Below are 12,224 nucleotides of genomic sequence, written 5' to 3'. Positions count from 1 at the left end.
TAGACTTCTAATTTGCAAAACTGTGCGAAAATTGTTTGCTGTTTAAGCCACCTTGTCTATGGCACTTTGTCCTGGCAACCCAAGCAGATTAACACAGAGGCAAAGCAAAGCACCTAGACCTCCTGATCCTCCTTCAACATGGGTTGCCAAAAGATGTCTACAATAATGATATAATAGGTCTCTTTGATTTCAACAGCAGAAAACTTGATATATGAGGTTAAAACTGAGTGGCCTAGATAGAAAGAACCATCAATCAAATCACTGAAATTATTCTTTCCAAGCTTCACTCAGTAGACTGTAATTTAAGAAACCCTATAAATAACCAAATACAAAAAAAGAAGAGCTGTACTTTTCATAAAAATAATTACTGTAATTTCTACTCATTGCAGTATTCACTTTTGAGCTACACTAACAGAAACGACAAATTTAAACTAGTAGTCAGGGTCATCCCCAAAGTGTATTTATCTCATATCTGGGGTGGAGCTTGGGGTAGGGGGAAGGAGGCTGTAGGCAAGACAGAAACTGAGGTAGAATGAGAACAAGAAATTTGTGTATGATTATTAAATACATACCAACAACAGAACCAAACTGCTAAGGAAAAAAAAACTCCACCTGAAACACTGAATTCATTGTCTTTCTCATACACACTAACCTTCAACATTGCAAGGAACCGGCACAATTTTACCAAGTGCCTACTTTTTATTGTACCTTACATCAGGTACAACGTATTGTTCTGACTCAACGAGTATCACTTCTGAGTTCACAGAACCGATTTCGTACTTTGTGGTGTCTGGTCCCCACGCCTATTTTTGGCAAATACAAAGACTCCTGAATCCACAAAAGCAAGCAGCTTTCTCCAAAATTAGGCAAGTCATGCAACTTCTCTCCATCTGTTTTCTCAACCTGGACAACAGTTTAATGTAAGTAACTCCAAAGATACTTTTTGCTCAAAGATACTATTTTGTATGAAATATATTATTCCTTTAGCCAATGTACTGATTAGTCTGTGAACAAACTGGAATACCCAGACTTAGTTCTCAGATGCTTGAGCATGCAAATCCATACAAGCATTCTAATTCTGCTTCTTGTCCCAACTATTACAAAATAACCTCTTTTATAATCTTAGTCATCTGATATTACCAAGATTACAAATGAAGATAGGGAAAACAAACAAATGCTCTTTTTTTGGCCACACTGCACAGCATGTAGGATCATAGTTCCCTGACCAGTGATTGAACCATGCCCCTTTCACTGGAAGGCAAAGTCTCAACCACTGGACTGCCAAGCAAGTCTCTAAACAAATATTTTTCTTAAAGAAGTCACTACAAGTTTCATGCTGAATTGTGTGAAACAATAACTCATTTCACTGAGACTGTCTGATTAAAGTAATAAAAACTATAAAAAATGTAAAAATAAAAACTGTATAAACAAAAACATGATCTGAAAGGATATATGCACCCCAATGTTCATTACAGCACTGTTTACAATAGCCAAGACGTGGTAGCAACCTAAATGTCCACCAACAGAGAAATGGATAAAGAAAATGTGGCATATAGAAAACGTAGACAATGGAGTATTACTCAGCCATTATAAAGAATGAAATAATGCCATTTGCAGCAACATGGATGGTCAAGTGGGCCTTAGGAAGCATCACTATGAACAACGCTCAAGGTGATGGAATGCCAGTTGAGCTATTTCAAATCCTGAAAGATGATGCTGTGAAAGTGCTGCACTCGATATGCCAGCAAATTTGGAAAACTCAGCAGTAGACACAGGACTAGCCGCCATTCCATCCCCAAAGAAAGGCAATGCCAAAGAAGGCTCAAACTATCACATACCCGCACTCATTTCAAACGCTAGCAAAGTGTGCTCAAAATTCCCCAAGCCAGGCTTCAACAGTATGTGAACCAAGAACTTCCAGACGTCCAAGCTGGATTTAGAAAAGGCAAAAGAATCAGAGATCAAATTGCCAACATCCATTGTATCATTGAAAAAGCAAGAGTTTCAGAAAAACATCTGCTTCATTAACTATGCCAAAGCCTTTGACTGTGGGGATCACAATAAACTGTGGAAAATTCTTCAAGAGATGGGAATGAATACCAGACCACCTGACCTGCCTCCTGAGAAATCTGTATGCAGGTCAACAAGCAACAGTTAGAACGGGACATGGAAGAACAGACTGGTTCCAAATCGGGAAAGGAGTACGTCAAGGCTGTGTATTGTCATCCTGCTTATTTAACTTCTGTGCAGAGTACATCATGAGAAATGCTGGGCTGGAGGCAGCACACGCTGGAATCAAGCTTGCCAGGAGAAATATCAATAGCTTCCGATATGCAGATGACACCACCCTTATGGCAGAAAGCGAAGAACTAAAGAGCCTCTTGATGAAAGTGAAAGAGGAGAGTGAAAAAGTTGGCTTAAAGCTCAACATTCAGAAAACAAAGATCATGGCATCTGGTCCCATCACTTGATGGCAAATAGATGGGGCAAACAGTGGCTGACTTTACTTTTGGGGGCTCCAAAATCACTGCACATGGTGACTGCAGCCATGAAATTAAAAGACGCTTGCTTCTTGGAAGAAAAGTTATGACCAACCTAGACAGCTTATTAAAAAGCAGAAATATTACTTTGCAAACAAAGGTCCATCTAGTCAAAGCTATGGTTTTTCCAGTAGTCATGTATGGATGTGAGAGCTGGACTATAAAGAAAGCTGAGCACTGAAGAATTGATGCTTTTGAATCGTGGTGTTGGAGAAGACTCCTGAGAGTCCCTTGGACAGCAAGGAGATCCAACCAGTCCATCCTAAAGAAGATCAGTCCTGAATATTCATTGGAAGGACCAATGCTGAAGCTGAAACTCCAATACTCTGGCCACCTGATGAGAAAAACTGACTCATCTGAAAAGACCCTGATGCTGGGAAAGATTGAAGGCGGGAGAAGAAGGGGACAACAAGAGGATGAGATGGTTGGATGGCATCACTGACTCAATAGGCATGAGTTTGAGTAAACTCCCGGAGTTGGTGATAGACAGGGAAGCCTGGCGTGCTGCAGTCCATGGGGTCGCAGAGAGTTGGACACGACTGAGCAACTAAACTGAGCGACTAAACTGAACTGAACTGTCACAAAACTTGGGAGTTTTCTACGCTGAGTGGTTAAAAAAAAAAAAAAGACCAATAACAAAATGAACATTGTATTCTCTCTTGGATGTCCAATCACTGATAAATATGAATCCTGAACAAGTCAGGAGACATTATACTGAGACCATTCCACAGAAAAACAAACAGGAAGGAAACTGTTTAAGTAAGTAGTTTATAAAAGTTCACATGATTCTGGACTTGTGGACACGGTAGGGAAGGGACAGAGTGGGACAAAAAGAGAAAGTAACATCAACATATACACACTATTAGCTGTAATGGATGTGTAATGGATGGCTGATGAGAACGTGCTGTGTAGCACAGAGCCCAGTCTGGCGCTCTGTGATGACCTGTAGGGATAGGATGAAGGGAAGGAAGGGAAGCTAGGGAAGGAGGAGAGGTATGTACAATTATGGCTGATTTGCGTCATCATATGGCAGAAACCAACAGAACACTGTTAACATTTTAAAAATATATTTACATTTAAAAATGGGAAAAAAAATAAAATCAACTCTCCATTAGAAAAAAAAACTTCACGTGACTGTATCTTGTTGATAACTAAATATGACATTAAAAATCAATTTCAGTTAATCCTCAGTGCAGGAGTTTTCCGACTTTCATTGCTTTCAGCCTCAGATTTAACTACACCATTTTTTGTACTTACTTGGGGTAAGCAGCTTTGGTTGTGTACCTAGGTACAAGGTAACTGAGACATTTTAGTGGATATTGAACTGGATCAGCTTAATGAATGTTTCCTGATACTGTATTTGGGCTTTTACATTCAGTTTTCTGTGCCATTTTAAAGGCACAGAAATATTAAAAATAACTGTAATGCATATGACCACAAATCTGTCTACTTAATTAGACAGTACAACTTAGTATTTCAAAAGTGTGATTCTGGGATAAGGAACCTGTACCATCAACTGTTTTCAATGGAAATAAAGTCAGTGGTTATTGGGTGTGTTTCCCCCGCCCCCCGCTTGTCATTACCATAGAAAGAGGGTTTTCCCGTTATTACAGTTTTTAAAACTGAATTATACATTAATTTATTAACTGTTTAAATCAATAAAAACTAAACAAATTCTCACTGGATTAGTGAATCATCTTTGCACAAGTAAACAAAAGCTATGCCTCAGCTAAGGTAACCATAAAGTGACCTCCCAAATTAAATTAAAGACAAAGAATTCAAACATTCAAGGATGAGCTGAAGTCAGCAGTTCCTAAGGTTAGACTTTACGGCTCTCAACGTCATTCAGATTTCATAGTATGGGATATGAACTGGGCAGCTGAGAGTTTTAAAAACTTCTAGGTGATACTTTAGTGTGGCAAAGTTTGGGAACCACAGAACAAAATAACTTGGATAGCCTAGTTATAAAACAGCTGCTTGCTCTTTTTTTTAAAAAGCCATACTCAGCATCTTGTGAGATCTTCGTTTCCCAACAAGATCAAATCCAGGTCACAGCAGTGAAAATGCCAAATACTAACCAACAGACAGCCACAGAATTCTCTCAAAGAGTTTCTTTACAGTAGCAAATTCTTATTTCAGGGCTCATTTACTCTTAAAAATTGAGGCTTCCTTTCCACCCAATTTTTGTTTATTGTGGTATTTATAGCTATAGATACTTACCATATTAGAAATTAAAGAAATTAAAATTTTAAAATTAGAAAAATTCAAAGTATTTAACCTATTTTAGAACAAAGATAAGCTCATAATAACTATTTTCCCTTCACCAAAAACAACCAGTGAGAATCACATTGTGTTTTACATTTCTGCAAATTTCTTTAATGTCTAGCTTAACTGAAACAGGCGAAATCTCATGTCTTTTTTTTTTTTAAGTTGGACCTTTTCAAAAAAAATTCTTTATTTTATTTTTGGCTGCACTGGGTTTTGTGAGGGCTTTTGGAGGGCTTTCTCTAGCTGCGGTGTGTAGGCTCTAGGGCATGGGGTCTGTGGTTGTGGCGCACGAGCTTACTCGTTGCTTCGTGGCGTGCAGAACATTCCCGGGGCCAGGAGGCAAACCTGTGTCCCCTGAACTGGCATGTGGGCTCTCATCCAGCGTACCACCACAGAAGTCCTCTTGTCAGCTTCTGTATTCAATCTGTTACAGTACGTTACTTAAAATACAGGAAAAATGTCTGGGCACACAGAAATATATATTAGGAAACAGGAAGAAAACTATAGGTACTTTTTGATATTCCAACAAAACTTGATGTGATAGTTTATTAAATATTAACTGTAGTGCAACATCAATAAGCTTTTTGTACTATTATGTTAAAATACACTGGTTTATTTTGCACTTTGAAACTTTAAACCATGGGTGATTTTACAACATGATGTACTGATCACTTGGAAAGCAATGGTTCCACAAAATTAGGTATTTCATCTGTCACACTTCTTATAAACATATGTAATTTTTATTAAAATCACCACTGACCTCATCATAAAAACTACTAACTACTGGGAAAGTCAACCTCATAGACACAAGTTTTCCGAAACTGTAATTCTTGCTTGAAAACTAAATTTTTATCACTGGCAACAAATACTAACAGTTGTTTTCCTTGAAGCAACAGTCTACTTACATTTACTGTCAAGAAAAATATTTAACACATACTCAAGAAGTCTGAATGCCATAGCTCGTCACCCTTTCCATTTAAATTTAATACTCTATACACCTTTTAAAGTTATAGTTGATTTACAATGTTGTGCTAATTTCTGCTATACAGCAAAGTGATTCAGTTATACATACCCATATATACATGCTTTTTAATATTCTTTTCCATTATAGCTTATCACAAGACATTGAATATAGTTCACTGTGTGATATAGCAGGAACTTGTTTATACAGTCTATATACGATAGTCTGTATCTGCTAACCCCACATTCCCATTCCATCCCTCCCTCTCCCTCGGCAACCGCCACGTCTGTACTCTCTGCCTGTGAGTGTTTCATAGATAAGTTGAGTCATAATTTAGATTCCACAGAAGATATCATATGGTATTTGTCTTTTTCCTTCTGACTGAACTTCACTTGGTATGATAATCTCTAGATCCATCCATATTGCTGCAAACAACATTCCTTTTTATGAATAAATAGCATTCCACTCTATACAAACAAATCTTCTTTATGCATTCATCTGACTATGGACATTTAGGTTGTTTCCATGTCTTGATTACTGTAATGTATGAACATAGGGGGGTGCAGGTACTTTTTGAATTATCATTTTATCCAGATAATATGCCCAGGAGTGGAATTGCTGGATCTATGGCAACTCTATTTTTAGCTTTTTGAGGAAGCTCCATACTATTTTCCCATAGTAGCTGCACTAGTTTATATTCCCACCAACAGTGTAGGAGGGTTCCCTTTTCCCCACACCCTCTCTAGCATTTTTAAATTTGTTCAGTTCAGTCACTCAGTTGTGTCCGACTCTTTGCGACCCTATGGACTGCAGCACGCCAGGCTTCCCTGTCCATGATCAACTCCTGGAGTTTACTCAAATTCATGTCCATTGAGTTGGTGATGCCATCCAACCACCTCATCCTCTGTTGTCCCCTTCTCCTCCCACCTTCAATCTTGCCCAGCATCAGGGTCTTTTCAAATGAGTCAGTTCTTCACATCAGGTGGCCAAAGTATTGGAGTATCAGCTTCAGCATCGGTCCATCCAATGAATATTCAGGACTGATCTTCTTTAGGATGGACTGGTTGGATCTCCTTGCTGTCCAAGGGACTCTCAGGAGTCTTCTCCAACAACATAGTTCAAAAGCATCAATTCTTTGGTGCTCAGCTTTCTTTAGAGTCCAACTTTCACATCCAATGACTACTGGAAAAACCATAGCTTTGACTAGATGGACCTTTGTTTGCAAAGTAATGTCTCTGCTTTTTAATAAGCTGTCTAGGTTGGTCATAACTTTCCTTCCAAGGAGCAAGTGTCTTTTAATTTCATAGCTGCAGTAACCATCTGCAGTGATTTTGGAGCCCCCAAAAGTAAAGTCAGCCACTGTTTCCCCCATCTATTTGCCATCAAGTGATGGGACCAGATGCCCTGAATGTTGAGCTTTAAGCCAACTTTTTCACTCTCCTCTTTCACTTTCATCAAGAGGCTCTTTAGTTCTTCGCTTTCTGCCATAAGGGTGGTGTCATCTGCATATCGGAAGCTATTGATATTTCTCCTGGCAAGCTTGATTCCAGCGTGTGCTGCCTCCAGCCCAGCATTTCTCATGATGTACTCTGCACAGAAGTTAAATAAGCAGGATGACAATACACAGCCTTGACGTACTCCTTTCCCGATTTGGAACCAGTCTGTTCTTCCATGTTCAGTTCTAACTGCTGCTTCTTGACCTGCATACAGATTTCTCAGGAGGCAGGTCAGGAGGTCTGGTATTCCCATCTCTTGAAGAATCTTCCACAGTTTGTTGTGATCCCCACAGTCAAAGGCTTTGGCGTAGTCAATGAAGCAGATGTTTTTATGAAACTCTCTTGCTTTTTCAATGATCCATGGATGATGGCAATTTGATCTCTGGTTCTTCTGCCTTTTCTAAATCCAGCTTGAACACCTGGAAGTTCACAGTTCATGTACTGTTGAAGCCTGGGTTGGAGAATTCTGAGTAGATTTTTTAATGAAGGCCATTCTGACCAGTGTGAGGTGATACCTCATTGTGGTTTTGATTTACATTTCTCTAATAATTAGCAATGCTGAGCATCTTTTCACATCTTATTGGTCATCTATGTTTTCTTCAAAGAAACGTCTATTTAGATCTGCCCATTTTTTTGATAGGGTTTTTTAATATAACTTTATTTTACAAATTAATCCCTTGTTGGTCACATCATTTATAAATATTTCCTTCCATTTCCTAGGCTGTCTTTTCTTTTTGTTTATGGTTTTCTTTGCTATGTAAAAACCTGTAAGTTTGAATAGGTCACATTTGTTAATTTTTGCTTTTATTTCTATTGCCTTGGGTGACTGACCTAAGAAAATATTGGTACAATTTACATCAATGAATGTTTTGCCTATGTTCTCTTCTAGGAGTTTCATAGTATAGTCTCTTATATGTAGTTTTAAGCCATTTTAAATTATTGTGTGTGATGTGAGGATATGTTCTAACTTTATTTACATGAAGCTGTCCAACCTTCCCAACACCATTTGCTGAAAAGACTATCTCATCCCCATTGTATATTCTTGCCTCCTTTGTCAAAAATTAACTGACTGTAGGTGTGGGGGGGTGTTTCTGGGCTCTCTATTCTGTTCTATTGATCCATATATGCTTTTGTGCCAGCACCATGCTGTTTTGATTACTATAGCTTCACAGTATTGTCTGAAGTCTGGAGGGTGATTTCTCCTGCTTGGTTCTTTTCCCTCATGATTGCTTTGGCAATCCTGGGTCTTTTATGGTTCCATGTAAAGTTTAGAATTCTTTGTTCTAGTTCTGTGAAAAACATAATGGGTGATATGACAGGGATCATATTAAATCTGCAGATTGCTTTAGGCAGTATGGCGATTTTAACAATATTAATTCTTCCAATCCAAGAGCACGGGATACCTTTTCATATCTCTGAGTCATCTTCAATTTCCTTTATTAGTTTTACAGTTCTCAGCATGTTAAGCCTTTCACCTTCCTGGTAAATATACTTCTTTTTTTAAGCAGTTTTTAGCTCCACAGCAAGTTAGCAGAAAGCGCAGAATTCCTACACACACACACACACACACACACACACACACACACACACACACACACACACACAGTGCCCCTCCCCCACAGCATTCAGCATCAGAGTGAAAGTTAAAACCAGTGTACCAACATTAATGCATCATTGCCTCTCAAAGCCCGAAGTTTCTATGAGGGTTCATTCTCAGTATTGTACATCCTATGCGTTTTCAAAGATGTATTCAGATTGGCTTTTCACATGGAAATATGTGTTTAAACCCCTCTAGGTCTTTTCCACAATAGGTTAGCTCGTTTCTTTTCAGCACTAACATTTCATTGTCTGGATGGATCATATTTATCCACTTACCTATAAAGTACAACTTGGTTACATAAGTTTTGGCAATTATGAATAAAGTTATTGTAAATATTCATATGGAGGTCTTTTCGATGCACTTATTTTTAACTCATTTGGTTAAACTCCAAGGAGTGTGATTACTGGGTCCACTGATAAAGAGTATAATTCCTTTTGTAAAACAACTAACTGTCCAGAGTGGCTGCACCATTTTGCATTCCCACCAGCAGTGAATGCAACTTTGTGTTGCTCCATATCCTCACCAGCTGTTACTGTTTTGCTATGAACATTCACAGTAGTTTCTGTGTGAACATAAATTCTCATTTTTCTTGAGTAAATATCTAGGACTGAAACTACTGGGTCATGTAAGTTTAATTTTATGGGAAACAAACTGTTACCCAAAGTGGTTGTACCATTTTTGCATTCCCAACAGCAATATGTAGAAGTTTCAGTTGCTCTCTGCTGTGTGCTCAGTAGCTCAGTCCTATCCTACATCCTCACCAACACTTGGTATATAGTCCGCTAAGTGGAGGACAAGGCTGTCTTGCTTCTTAGTCATTCTAATAGTTGAGAAGTAGTAAAAGACACACACACCTCTCAGGTGGTTCAGGGGTAAACACACCCACAGCCACCCACAGCCACCCCCATCCACACCCACACCCACGGGCTTCTCAGGTGGTTCAGGGGTAAAGAAACCACCTGCCAACGCAGGAGACGTGGGTTTCACTCTTCGTCGGAAGATCCCCTAGAGAAGGAACTGAAATCCCACTCCAGTCTTGCCTGGAAAATCCCACGGACAAAGGAGCCTGGTGGGCTACAGTCCATGGCGGGTGCAAAGACTCAAACATGACTTAGCAACTAAGCAGGCATATAAATAAAACTATGTATATAATTTTGGTTACTTTTGGTTGTGCTGGGTATTCACTGCTATGCAAGCTTTTCTGTAGTTATGGTGAGCAGGGGCTACTCTACGGCATGCAGGCTTCCCACTGCAGTGGCTTCTCTTGTTGTGGAGCATTGAGTCTAGGGTACATGGACTTCAGCAGTTGCAGCTCCCAAGCTCCAGAGCACAGGCTCAAGAGTTGTGGTGCTTGCTTGGCCTTAGTTGCTCTGCTGCATATGGGATCTTTCAGGATCAGGGATCAAACCCATGTATCTCCTGCATTGTCAAGAAGATTCTTTACCACTGGGCCACCAAGGAAGTCCCAAGAAGTAGCATCTTGCTGAGGTTTAATTTGCATTTCCCTAGAGACTAATGATGTTGAAGTCTTTTCAGGTACTTACTTGTCACTCAAATCTTTTCAGCAGAGCTTTTGTTCAAATCTTGCCTACTACTGTTAAAGTGGACTGTTTTCTTTCCTTCTTTTATTTTTTGGCCCCACTTGATGGCCTGTGGGATCTTAGTTCCTCAACCAGGGATTTAACCAGGCCCTTGGCACTGAGAGCAGGGAGCCATAATCACTGGACTTCAATGGCCTGGGGCTGTTTTCTTACTGCTGAGTTTCTAGAAAGTTCTTTCAACAATCTACAAACAAAATCTTTATCAGATATATGATCTGCAAGTATTTTCTGTCAATCTAACACTTTTCATTCTCTCCGTTTCTTTCAGAGTAGAAGTTTCCGTGTTAACTAAATCAAATCAATTGATTTTGTGCTTTTGATTATATCTAAGAAGTTTCTATCTAAGTCAAGGCTACAAAGATTTTTCTGTTTTCTCTCGTGTCAATTTTACTGTTTTACATTTCTCGATTATTCTGTAACCAATTACAAAAAACTCTTTTTTCTACTAAACAGCCTTTTGCATTTTCCAGAGGTCTACCTTGACACCCTGATTACTCTAACTGTAAAGAACGCCTTGAAATCAGCTAAATTTCATATCAGATTCTCCAATGATATTGTTCTTTAGCAAAAGCCTTTTAGCAATCTGTGTTTCTTTGCCATTCTATGATTTTCTAAAAGCAGCTTATCATTCTTATCTACAAAAAATGTTTCTGGGATTCTGATCTGGTGGATCAATTTGAGGAGAAATTACATCTTAATGTTTAGTCTTCAAAACCACAAACAAGTAAATTCTCTATAATTGGACCTTCTTTAATTTCTTTCATCAGTGTTTTATACTTTTCAGCTCAGAGATCCTGTACACATTTTGCCAAACTTACATCTATTTTTTTGGTGCTACTTAAATGTTAACCAGTTTTGACCTAATTCCATTGCTGGTACACAGAAATACAACTAATTGTATAAATTGTCTATATATGCTGAAATCTTGCTAAACTCACTAGTTCTAGAAGCTTTCCTGCAGTTTTCTTAGGGATTTCTGCATAGACAATCAAGTCATTTGCAAATAGAGGCAATTTTATTTCTTCCTTTCTGTTCTGAAAGTCCTCTGTACTTTTTTTTCCCTGTCTTATTACATTGTTCTAAATTTTAAGAGCAAAAGCACTGTCTTTCACCATTAAAGTATGTACCATTCAATACGACATCGTGTTATGACACTCAGTTGTGTTTGACTCTTCATGACTCCATGGATTGTAGCCCTGCCTGGCTCCTTGGTACATAGGATTTTCCAGGCAAGAATACTGGAGTAGACTGCCATTTCCTTCTCCAGGGACCTTCCTGACCCAGGGATCAAACACAGGTCTCCTGCACTGCAGGCAGATTCTTTACTGTCTGAGCCACCAGGGAAGCCCAAATATGACATTAGTCATAAACTTTTACAGCTGCCGTTCATGAGTGAATGGTGCTTCCTAGGTGGCGCCAGTGGTAAAGAATCCACCTACCAATGCACAAGATGCAAGAGACAGGAGTTTGATCCCTGGGTCCGGATGATCCCCTGGAGAAGGAAATGGCAACCCACTCCAGTATTCCTGCCTAGAAAATCCCATGGACAGAGGAGCCTGGTGGGCTACAGTCCATAGGGTTGCAAAGAGTCAGACACGACTGAGCGTGCACACATTTCATGATAAAAGAAAATCCCTCCCATTCCTTCCATGGCATGCCAGAATGCAGTTTGTAAGAATTTTTAGCAGGAAAGTATGAAAAACTGTATCAAATGACTAACCTCTACAAAGACTAGCCTATTAATATGATAAATTACCC

General features: G+C 39.1%; 1 protein-coding gene across 7 annotated transcripts in view; it reads right to left on the bottom strand.

The window, feature by feature from the left end:
* Positions 1–12,224, bottom strand: part of WDR33 (WD repeat domain 33) — a 108,654-nt gene that overhangs the window by 66,629 nt on the left and 29,801 nt on the right. Inside the window, exon 2 of one of the 7 annotated variants that reach the window (XM_027554686.1) lies at positions 5,107–5,269. The exons of the other annotated variants lie outside the window; for them this stretch is intronic. The gene's annotated coding sequence lies outside the window, so the exon portion shown is untranslated. The remainder of the gene's footprint in view (positions 1–5,106; positions 5,270–12,224) is intronic. 7 annotated transcript variants of the gene reach the window in all.

Source organism: Bos indicus x Bos taurus, chromosome 2, assembly GCF_003369695.1.
Source record: "Bos indicus x Bos taurus breed Angus x Brahman F1 hybrid chromosome 2, Bos_hybrid_MaternalHap_v2.0, whole genome shotgun sequence".
Lineage (NCBI taxonomy): Eukaryota > Metazoa > Chordata > Mammalia > Artiodactyla > Bovidae > Bos > Bos indicus x Bos taurus.
This window is presented reverse-complemented; position numbering and strand designations above follow the sequence as displayed.